General features: G+C 17.2%; 1 pseudogene; it reads right to left on the reverse strand.

Annotated features, from left to right (window-relative positions):
- Positions 1 to 493: 493 nt before the first annotated feature.
- On the reverse strand, positions 494 to 12,805 carry LOC135144256 (replication factor C subunit 5-like; annotated as a pseudogene).

Here is a 12,805-nt window from a genome sequence, read left to right on the forward strand (position 1 = left end):
TTTTAAAATTATATATTAATTTAAGTCCAATATTGTTTCCCTGGAAGTATTTTTATTTTATATTTTTATTAAGATAATGAAAGTTTTAATTTTTATTTTAATAAATTTAAATTGATAAATATATTTTTTACTAATTAATCTATTTTGAATTATTCTTTTATAAATAAATATTAATGAACTTTTTGGTATATTATCAAATTTTTATAATATTTTACTTGTCAATATATTGAATTTTTTTGAAGAAAAAAACTTTATATTTCTTGTATGAATATATATTTTTTTATATATTAATATTACTATAATTTTTTTTATATTACTCTATAAGAATTTTATGTATTCTTTTTTTTTAATGATTATTATAATTATTATAATAAATTTTTTTTTAAAATATATATTAATATTTTACTTATGACTATTATTATGTATTTTTTATACATTAAAAACATTTATTATTATAATTATTGTAAAATTATTTGGTTATGGTAATTTCCTTTTATTCTGTTAATGCTGCGATGGCTTCTCTCGCTTTAACGAATACAGCAATCATTGCGCTGAGTTGTATATCATCAGAAGTGCCAGAAGCCACCCTTCGTCTAAAAAAAAATTAAAAAATAAATTAATAAATGTATTAAAATTAATAAATAAAAAAAGAAAAAAATATATCGCCAAAAAACAAAAGTAATAACTTTAGAAAAAAATGTATAAAAATAATAAAAATACTTTACAAAAAAAAAAAGAAAAATAAAAAATTGGAATAAATCCATAAATAAATAAGTGCAAGTAAAAAAATATTCCAAAAAAAAGAGTAAAACGAAAATTAGAAAAATTGTAATAAATTAATAAATAAAAGTTAAAAAAATATATAAACAAAAGAAAAACAATAAAATATAAAACTTGTATAGAAACTTTTATATTTTATATAATTATATTGTAATACATATTAATAATAATACAGAATTACTATACAAAAAAAATTTAAAAACTAACATAACAAAGTAAAATCAATAATTGATAGTATTAATAAAATCATAAGAAAAGATAAATCACTTTACTAATAAATTTCTAATAATAAATAATAATAACTATAATAATAATAAATAATAATAACTATAATAATTAAAAGACACATTTAAAAAAAAATCACAACTTATGAAAAAAATATAACTAAACAAAATAATAAAGAAGTTAAAAATTTTAAAAATAATAGTTATAAGATGAAAAGCAAAAATTAAAATAATTTAAATTTTTTAAATTTACATATAAAAAGATAAATTCAAATATAAATTAAATTAACAAAAACACACTAAATATATTACAAAGAAATAAAATAATTTGAAAAGTCAAATCAGCAAAAATAGTTAATAATAATAATCATAAATAAGAATAAGAATAATGATAAATTATTTAAATATAATAAAAACGATGAAACTAAAAATATAATAATAAAAATAAAAATAAAAAATTATAATGAAAGTAGTAAAAAATTAAAATTGTAATATCTAATCAAAAATTTATTAATTTAAAAGAATTTTAAACTTAAAACAATTTAAATTAAATTTTAAAAAACTTAAATAATTTAAGTAAAACTTTTAAGCAATAAGAATTACCAAATTGACAAAAAAAATTATCAACTTTAAAAATACTGTAAAATTTAAATTATTATTAAAATAAAAATTATAATAAAATTTTAAAAAAACATTATTTAAAGTTTACAATGAAAATAAATTAATAATTAAAATTCAATTAAAGAAAATTATAAAAAATATATTTAAATTTTGTATTACTAAAAAAAATTCCAATTATTTAAAAATTATTTTTAAAAGTAAATTAACTAATAATGAAAAATCTTTTTGTAAACATGAATTAAAATTCATATATATATAAAAAAGAACTTTATAATAATTCAAAATTTATGTTAAATTTTAAATTTTTGAAAATACAAAATTTACAAAATTTACAAAAAAATTATAACTTAAAAATAGTAATAAAAATTCAAAATATTACTAAAATTAAATTTAAAGTTAAGTTAAATAAAATTTTTTAACGAAAATAAATCAGTTTAAAAAAAAAAGACCACAATTTATAGTAATTTAAATTTAATTTTAGTCTTAGAAAATTGATATGGAAATATATTTAACTCAATCTTTTAAAAAAGATTATGTAATTATTAAAATTAAATTTCAAATAAATAATTTAACACAAATAATTTATTAAATTTTATAATTAAGAAGTCGACAAAAATCTATTCAATTTTAAGATCGCTATAAAAATTTCGAAGTAGTAAATAAAATAATTAAGGTTAAAAAAACTTCTACATGTCAACTTAAAGTAAATTCTGAGACTAAAATATTAATAAAAAATTATATTCAACTTTTATATTTCAATAAAAATTCAGATTAAATAAAGTAAATTCAAATTTCAGAAAAAAATATAAAAAAAACTAATTCAGAAAAATTTAATGATAATTCAATTTACATTTTTATGTTAACAAGTTATATAAAAATATTTTAAATAATTATTTGAATTATTTAAATAAATAACAAAAATTTTACTAAAGAAATAAATAAAATTTTTATTTGATAATATAATAAATAGTTCAAAACCAAAATGAAATTATAATATTTAAATTTAAAGACCACTAGTAAAATTGAAGCCAATAAAAATACTTCAATGAGATTAAATTTTTTTATCGGCGAATGAATATTACTCAATAATAGATAAATTATCCAATAAGAAGATGCGAATTGAAGGAGGAAAAGCGATGCGACTGCTGTAAAGGTGCACTTCAGTAAGAAGGTCCGCGGTGGAGAGCGATTTCGTAACTTTCAGTTCAATAATATCTTTTATTATTATTACTGTTATTATTGTTATCATTACAATCAAAACTTGGAAAAAATTTGTATTTTAATATTTGAGGTCTTAGTAAACAAAAATTATATATTATTACAATTTATAAATTTTATATAATAAATTTTTTATTATTAATTATATAAAAAAACTTTTATTATTATAAAGAAAATTTTTCAAAAATATTATGAATTTACTCATTATGATTAAGTCTGTAATAAATTTATTTGTTATTGTTGTTTACTTTTTATAGTTTGTGAATATTATTATTTACCTTGAAAAAAAAACTTTGTTATTATTATGTGTTTTACTATTCAAAAAAATTTAATATTTTACGTAATATTTACTTTAATATTTACGAAATTTAAATTAATACTACTATTCTAACTTAAAAAAAACCTTTTTTTATATATTTTGTGTTTTAGCATTTAAGAAGTTCACAATAACTTTCTTATTCGTATAAATACATACAGGAAACTTAATTTATAATTATTTTAGTAAAAAAATATTTAAAAATTATATTTTAAAAAAATTATTTTTTATTATTTTATACGTTAAATATTTAAACTTAAAAAAAAAACTTCAAAATATTATTTTTCGGGTATTATTATCCGGAAATCCTATTTTTATAAAAAGTTAAATATATTTTTTTGTTCTACTCTTAAAAGTTCTTATATATTTTATTATTGTATATTTAAAAAAAAATTAAAGAGAGGAGGGGCAATCAACTTACTGTCCTCTGAGAAAAGGTACTCATGCCTTCTAGGAAGAAATACAAAAAGTACAAATTGTGGAGCCAACATAGAAAAACGTGCTATGACGCACTCATGTGGTATAAATCATGTGTGTAGACATGTAGTAAGAACATGTGATATAATAACACATGGTATAAGTGCCACGTAGTTGAGAGATGTCTTACTGAATAATAACTTTATATTATAATCATAAAACTTTAAAAATTAATTATATATTTCTTCTGTTTTACTCATAAACATTATTAATTATATAAAATTTTACTATTTAGATTTTCTTTCAATTAGTTATTAAAAAAACTAATTTAATATTTTACTAATAAAAAATTACTGCTTATAATCTTGTATTTTACTATTTAAAAAATAATAAATTTTATTATTTCCATTTAACTTTAAAAATTTAATACTATTATTTTTAATAACTTAATAAAAGTTTTTATAATAAATTTTATGATTATTTATAACTTGTAAAAAAATTATTTATAGTAATAATTATTTAACTTGAAAACTGTTTTACAAATTTTATATTAAAATTTTATATTAAATATTATCAGTATTATTATTATAATATGCTTAAAAAATTTACTCATTACTTCTTTTATAGATAATCATCACCAATATTACTTCAATTTATAGCTTGTAAAATATATTGAATAAATACTTCAAATACGTTATATATTTATATTTAAAAATAATTACTTTTTTTCCTTTATGTGGATATTATAACTATATTTAATCCTTTTAGTTTTATTTATTAGGAAAAAAATGAAGTTTACTATAAAAATAAAAAATATAATAAGTTTTTTTATAATACTTTTAAAAGCAACGTTGAGTGGATCGTTGAGCATCCACGTGATGACATTGGAAATTTCTTGCGGCATTGGTTGGCCTGAAGGGCGCCAATTCAGCCAATAAAAATTATAAAAAATAATAAACTAAAATAAACCAATAAAATTTTTTTTTGCGGTATAAGCAGTCAATAATATTTTAAGTACATAACGAATAATAAAGTAGCATATAAATTCATCATTAATAAAAAATATAAAAAATAATTTCATATAATATGATAATTGGCTAACGTAAAGATTATATAAAGTTTCATTGGCTAAGGCGAAAGCAGAAAGCCCCATAACATTAGTAACAGTGTTTTTAAAGAAGCCAATCAGAACAGTTATATTTTGTTTATAATAATATTATGGACCAATAAAAACATAGATAATTTACCAGTACACTCGTATAAACATTTTTCATCAACTACGTCATGTGCCACAGAAGCAGCCTATAACGATAATATAAATAAATAATAGTAATAATAATAGTTTTCTTATTTACTTGTAAAATGTTCAAAACTTTCCGCATATCTCCTTTAGAAAGACGTAAAAGTGCTTTTCTCCCATCATCAGTTAGAGTGATCCTGTAAAGTTTTATACTAATTTCCATTTATTTATTTATTTATTTCTTTATCTTATACTTTTCTGACTGAACCACATGCTCCAATCGCTTTTCAATAGAGGACATTAGAAGAGGTTGAAAACGAAAACTGCATGAAAATAATAACAGTAATTATAATAATAATAATAATAATGAATGCCTTGCGCAGCGTGACTGAATGGCTGGGATGATTTTTGATATATAATTGCATATTAAGCAAAAACGAACATTTTTTGTGTACTTCTCAATTACTATAAGTTCCGATAAAAAACCAATGAATATAATATTAATATACAATACAATAGTGACTAATGAAACTAATAATAAAAATATATAAACCATTAGTAAAAAGTGAAAATAAATATAAAAATAAACGTCAAACCCAAAAAAAAAAGATTTATAGAATTAATAATATTTTTCAAAAATTAATGAAATATTAATAAATCGATAGACTGGGAATTAAAAATTTTTAAATAAAACAATCAATTAAGTAGTAAATGAATAATGATATAAAAATGAAGCCGAATAGTTTACACTGGGCAACCAATGCAACAACAATATTAAAATAAAAATAATTATAAGATATACAAACAATATAATTATAAATTATTGATAACAATAATATATAGATAATATAGACTTAAATAAGGTAAAAAGTTGTATACATAAATAATCATTTATAGTAAATATATATTAAATAATAATAATATAAAAATATACTCGTTAAGAAAAGTTAATTGAAATATTTATACCCAATAAAAACCGTTTAAAAGCAAAAAACAATTACTATAAATAAACATTTTAAAATAGCCAATAACAACAATAATAAAAGCAAATACCATTTCGTCTACAAATATATAACAAATCCACCAAGAAATTTTTTATGATAAATAATATATAGGACAATTAAAGTTAAATAAAATATAAACCAATGAAAAATAATTTAAAAAAAGCATATATAATATATATGAAATTTTTTTTAAATAAAATTTTATTATAATTATAATTATTATATTTTTGTTGACCCCGCCGGAGTGCAGACTGAGCAGCATTCGTCATAGCGTCAGCCTCGTCGAGAATAATAAGTTTAAAACCAGAACTATGATTAAAGTAAAACGTTATTCTATAAAAAAAGATTATAAACTAAAAAAGGGGGTTATAAAAAAAATTGATCACGAGTTAAATACTACAAAATAATTGGTTAATAAAATTAATAGTTTAATTAAAACTGCTTTTCTATTGGTGCATTGTAGTGCCTTTTATTAGATAGCATTATACTCATGTGTACATAAAAAACTCTTAAAATTAAGAAAATAAAATTCTTAATATTAATAAAAAGTCAAAATCAATTGCTAAACTTTTTAATAAAAAATAATTCCTTAAAAAAAAAGTTAAAAAAAAATCCGTTTTTTAAAAAATTTATTACATTTTAATTATAATGTAAAGCAGTATATAATAGAAAATGACATTCACATTATAATCGTTATTATTATAATTGCTTATAAGCTTTAAATTTCTTTTTACTGTTGTTATCTCCTTATAAACCTTTTTGTTTTAACAAATTTATTGAACATTGATAATAATAGGGTGTGATAGTAATAATAATAATCACAATACCTAAATATTATTCTCGTACTAGCAAATGCTTTTATTTTTTCTCGTACTACGTCGATTCCCCGATCATCAGAAGCATTTAGCTTATAAAATAATTTTTAAACTATTAAATCAAGTTTTCTTGAGATATAAATAATAATTATTGTTATTATTATTAACCTCAAGGATCATCGATCTAAAGCGGGGCCCGTACATAAGTTTGGCCAACGCTAAAATTGTAGAAGTTTTCCCAGTGCCTATTAAAATGACAAGAATTATTTTTATTAAACTTTTTTTTAAAAAGGAAAACTCAACGCCTTCACTTTTATAAAATTTCCGACTCGAAACATATCTTTTACAAAAAAAAGTTTGTATTTATATAAATATAAAAAAAGTTTTCAAGAGCATAATAAAGTAAAATATAATAGAAGCTTTTAAGTTTCACGATTTGACATCCTTTTTTTAAAGTAATAATGAGCCAATCAGAAAAGGCCCGTCCTTATAACTTTAATTAAGCGACCAATTGCATCGTAAAAGAAATTAACGCTAAAAACCTGATTGGTTCTTATAAAATTTATTGCAGCGATTTTTATAAAAAAATTTACTGCCGTTTTTCAGTAAAATTGCATAAATTTTTAGTAATTAAAATATACCAAAAACTTCTTAATAATACTAATAGAAAATAAAAAAAAGGCAAATTATCGTATAAAAAAGTAAAAAATATATTTAAAAAAATATTAAAAAGTTAACTATATTTTCTATTATTTTATTATTAAAATTATTTTTAACTACACAAAAGTAAAGTATAATAATTAAAATATAAAAATTAAAAGTTTTCTATAATATTATAAACAAATAAGTCAATACTACAATAATAATTAAATATTTTTTTATCAATATAAAAAATTTACGCTTAACAACTTTACATAAATAAAATATCGAATAATTGTAGTAAATAGTAAAATATAAAAAAGCTAAAAATTAAAGATTAAATGAATATAATGAACTTTCTCTTAATAAAAGTTAAAGAAGAATGTTATAAGAATAATAAGTTTAATAAAAATAATATTATAAAAATAATAGAGAGTAAAAAATATCAAATATAATTTATATAAAAAGAAAAATTAAAAAGAATCTATAAATTAAAATTTTAATAATATATAAAAAAATAAAAATTTTTATAATGATAAAAATAATAATAGTAGTAAAATGAAAATATATAAATAATAATAAAATATAAGAAAATAAAAGTATTATAATTAAAAAAAATAAAAATACAATATAAAAACATAAATAGTAATAATAAAATATAAGGAAATAAAAGTATTATAATATAAAAACAAATATAAATTATATAAAAAGTAAAATATATAAAAATGATAATCATCTCATTCAAAAAAAAGTTTTTAAATAGAAAATATAAAATAATATTTAATAATTATAAAGAAAGAAAACGTCTAAAAAAAATTAAAACACCAATAATAAATTTTAATTCGAAGTTATAAGACATTACAACTTTCATCAATGTGATACTTTTATTTATTTTGGTAAGATATAAATCTTATTTTGCTTTTTCTTTAAGCACGTTATATTCCGTCCTATGACTGACTCGAATTTTTCAAACCCCAAACATTTCTTCCAATAAGATTAGAGCATGTGTCTAATAAAATTAATGAGTACGCTGACTCGCCCCTTTAATTTTTCTTGTGCACGCCATTTTTTATTTATTAGTAAATTGGTTATACTCTGTATAATATCTAATAATATTATTATTGCTTTAAAATTAAAAATATAAAAAAATAATAATTTTTTAAATAATAAAGTTTTAAAAAAGTTTATAATAATAAATTATATAATAAAAAAAGGGAAAGAAACTATAAAAGAAATATATAATTTTAAAAAAAGATAAATAAGTTTACTTTTATTATTGATAATAAAATATTTAAGAGAAATATAAGTAAAATAAAAATGAAGAAATTGTTAAACCTTAATAATAAAAAATGAAAAAAGAAAGAGTTTATATATAATAATAATAATAATTATATGTCGACCATAAAAGTAAAGAATTATAGATAATAATATATAAAGGAATTGTTTGATATTAAATATATAAGAGTAATTATAAAATTTTATTTTGTAATAATAATAAATGAAATTTATAACTTTAAAATAACAACATATATATAAAAGTAATTATATTTAATGAAATAAAAGTCGAGATTTATAAATAATAATAAGAAAAATAATAAAAATATACATAACAATAATAGTGATATATATGATATTAATAATATATACAAGTTAAAAATATAATTATAATGAAGGTGCATAAAAAGATACTTCATAGATAATAAGATAAATATAAAAGCAATAATTATAATTATAATTATATAAAAGTAAAAAAAAATTGCAAATAAAAAACAGAAAAAAACTAATGTTAATATAAAAAAATAAATAATAGAAAAATAAACCAAATTCATATTCATAAATAATATAAAAAAGTTATAAGATTATAATAATAAATAAAAAAAGTAAAAAAATTTATATTATAAATAATAATATATATAATAATAGTAATAAAAAATATTATTGCATCTAAAATAAAAGAAATAATTATAATAACTGTAATAATAATAATAAATAAAAGTTATATAATATTGATTATAATTACAATAAAAGCGAAAAAAGTTAAATTATTTATACATAATAGTAATATATGAAATAAAGTAATAAAAAATAAATATATTTAAAAAAAATATTAATCATTTATAAGCAATTATAATATAAATAAGAGAAAACTAATAAAAACAAAAATATATATTTTTAAAAATTAAAGTTATAATATAGAAATAATAGATATAATAAAAGTTAATAATATTAATATTTCATTATGATATTTCCTTTCCATAATGGGAAAACTAAAAAGTTTATAATTATTTCTTTTTATATAATAATGTTTATATAAATTTTCTTATATATAATTAAAAAGTATAGTAAATATAATAATAAATATTTAACTTTTTTATAAAGATATAAATAATAAGAGAAGTCTTTTTTTATTTTTTTTTAATACAAAATTTAATAATAATAAAATTTTATATAAACATATAATAAATCTTCTTTTAAGTTTCTTATTAATAATATAAAAAAGTATTTTTCTTTAAAAAATAATATTTAGTACACTATTATAGTATTAAAAAAAATAAAAAATATATTCAGTAAATATATTTTTACACAAATTGCTAATATTAAAAAAATAAATATAAATATAATATATATTTTTAAGAGATGTGTATTAATCTTTTTTTCTTAGTTTCTAAATAGTAATATTAATGTTGATAAGTTTCAAAGGAAACTATTTTTTCCATACCCGGAGGGCCATAAAACAACAAATGGGACAGCTTTCGCTCGCTTATAAACTTTTGTACTAAAAAAATTATATATAAAAGTTATTAAGTTTGTTATATAAATATCATTAATAATAATCAGGTAATAATAACAATTAACGTACTGGTCCCCACAACGTTTTCTTGAGAGCAAAGTTCTTCGAGAGTGTTCGGGCGATACTTTTCGACCCTTTAAATATATTATTTTTATTATTATTAATATATAATAATGTATAAAGTTTTTTTTTAATAAAAGTAGTACTATTATGAAAAGTGATACTAATTATATTTTTTATTTCAAAAGTATAAGAACTCGTCTCATTATGTTTTTTTTCTTAATAAAAGTTTTATTATTGTAATAAGTATACTTTTTTTTTATTAATTTTTCTTTATTATAGAAGTATATAAGCTCGTCTCTTAAGTATTATAAACTTTTAATAAAAAGTCGTTCTTAAAAGTTATAAACACACAAAAACTACTCATAAATCACACAATCTGGTAAGATAGGGCACAGGTCTAATCAATCAGTGGAATAATAATGAAGCCACCAATCACAAAGGAGTAAATATAGAGACACGTGAAACAGGGAGAGCATGAACTTACGCCCACTGATGGCTTGCAGGGTATTTTATACTTTTAGCTCCTTTAGTATAAATTATTTTTTAATTTTATAAATTTAATTCTCAAAATTATTTTTATTTTTTTTACTAATAATATTAGCTCAAAGTTTAATCATTTGCCTACTAATTTTATAATAAAAGCTAAGAAAAAGTATATATATTATATAATAATAGTATAATAAAGTAGAAAATAGTAAAACATAAAAGAAAAAGTAAAATAGAAAAATAAGGCAAACTACTAAAAAGTAATCCATGAATAATTTATATAAATTGAATTTCAAATCAATATGTAGAAGTTATAAATTTTTTTCTGAAAAAAATTTTATTTAAAAATTAAATTTTTAAGATAAATTAATTTTCAATTATAAAATTATTTTTTCCCAAATTATTTATTAGGTTTAACAATCTAATTAAAAAAAAATAATTTATTTTTATTATTACTATTATAATTATAATTGCTAAAAGTAATTCAAAATTAATTTTTGTCATAGAAAAAAATAAATATAATTTATATAAGAAAATCTAAAGCAAAAAAAAAATTAAATTAAATATTAAAAAGGCTTTTTTAGAAAATTAAAATTAAAAAAAATTAATTAATTAATTAAATTTTATTCAGTTGAACAGAAATTTAATAGAAAATTGTTTAAAAAAATGCTTTTTAAAACTTAATATATTCAAAAAAAAATAAAATTAAATAAAAATTTAGTTTTAGATTACTTAATTATAAAAATAAATGTTATAAAAAAAATTTATTAATAAATCTAGTCAAAATAGTTAAATAAACTTAAAAATATATATTAATTATTTGACTACTTTTCTAAATTATTAATAATAATTTTAATAAAATTGACATTAAAATTTATTATAAGCTTTAAGCGAACTGCAAAAAACATTAAATTATATTAAAAAAATTTATCTTCAAATAAAAAGTATAAAATAAGATGTTTTTAAAAAACTTTTATTCGTTTAATATTAAAGTTTGTCAAGTAAACTTGAAAATTTTATAAATTATTAAATATAAATTTAATTAAAAATCCGCATGCAAAAAGATCTATTAAGTTTTAAGCGAATTGTAAAAGAAATTAAAAATATATTTATCAAATTATTCTTCAATTGAAAAAAGTATATGATACGATGTGTTTTAAAACTTGTTAACTAAATATTAGAGTAAATTAATAAAACTGTAAACTATAAATTGTTAATTATAATTTTATTAGAAAATTAGCTAACACTGTAATTTATTATAAGCTTTAAGCGAAGCGAATAAGTTTCTTTAAAAAATTAATTTAATAAAATATAAATCACAAATTAGAAATATATATAAGCTATTAGCAGATCGGATTTACTTTTTGAAATTATAAAAAAGATTACAATATATGAAAATTATATAATATTAAAGTTTTATAGGATAAGTAAGCTTTGGAGAAATTAAAAGAATGATTATTTTTAAAATTTAATCTATTTAAATTATAAAAATCTAAAAAATATTCTTTTTTTAGTTTTTCCAAAAGCCGACTTTTGGCCTAACAAAAATTACAATTAAAAAAATTAATTTTATAATAAATAATTGAATAAATTAAAATATTTAGTAAAATATTCTTTTTATTTTAAGAATAAATTATTCCGATATAACTTTTATAAAAAAGGGAAGGAAAGTTTATTAAGAAAAATTCTCTTTAACAAATTTAGAATGGAAACAAACTTACAGTACTTTAACTTTAAAATAATATTTGTAAAAGAAACTGCAAATGGTATACAAAGACTTCTTAAAGAAGAAAAATGTAACACGTTAAAAATTGATCAATAATTTTTTTAATATTGTAGAAATTATAAAGAAACCCAAAAAAAGAGAGAGACGGTACTAAAAACTAACTATAGATTAACTTTTAAGTTCTCAAAAAGACTATAAGAAATGAAAAAAATTTAACTGCCAACAATAATCACTAAACATGTCACTCGTACTTTGAATAAATATATATTTCTTTGCTAGTGACGTCCAAACAATTATAAACTTACAAAGTTTTCAGTATATAAATTTAGAGAATTAGTAAAGATTAAAAGTAAATGATTCACAAATAGTTTTTAATATATATTTATACCAAGGTAAAGTTTTTTGAAGTTCTTCTACAGTTTTTAAATTTGTTCTGTCGACTTTGCTACCCGAAACTTCCAACAT

Source organism: Zophobas morio, unplaced genomic scaffold (assembly GCF_036711695.1).
Source record: "Zophobas morio isolate AGI-343-1 ecotype UQ-CSIRO unplaced genomic scaffold, CSIRO_AGI_Zmor_V1 ptg000088l, whole genome shotgun sequence".
NCBI lineage: Eukaryota > Metazoa > Arthropoda > Insecta > Coleoptera > Tenebrionidae > Zophobas > Zophobas morio.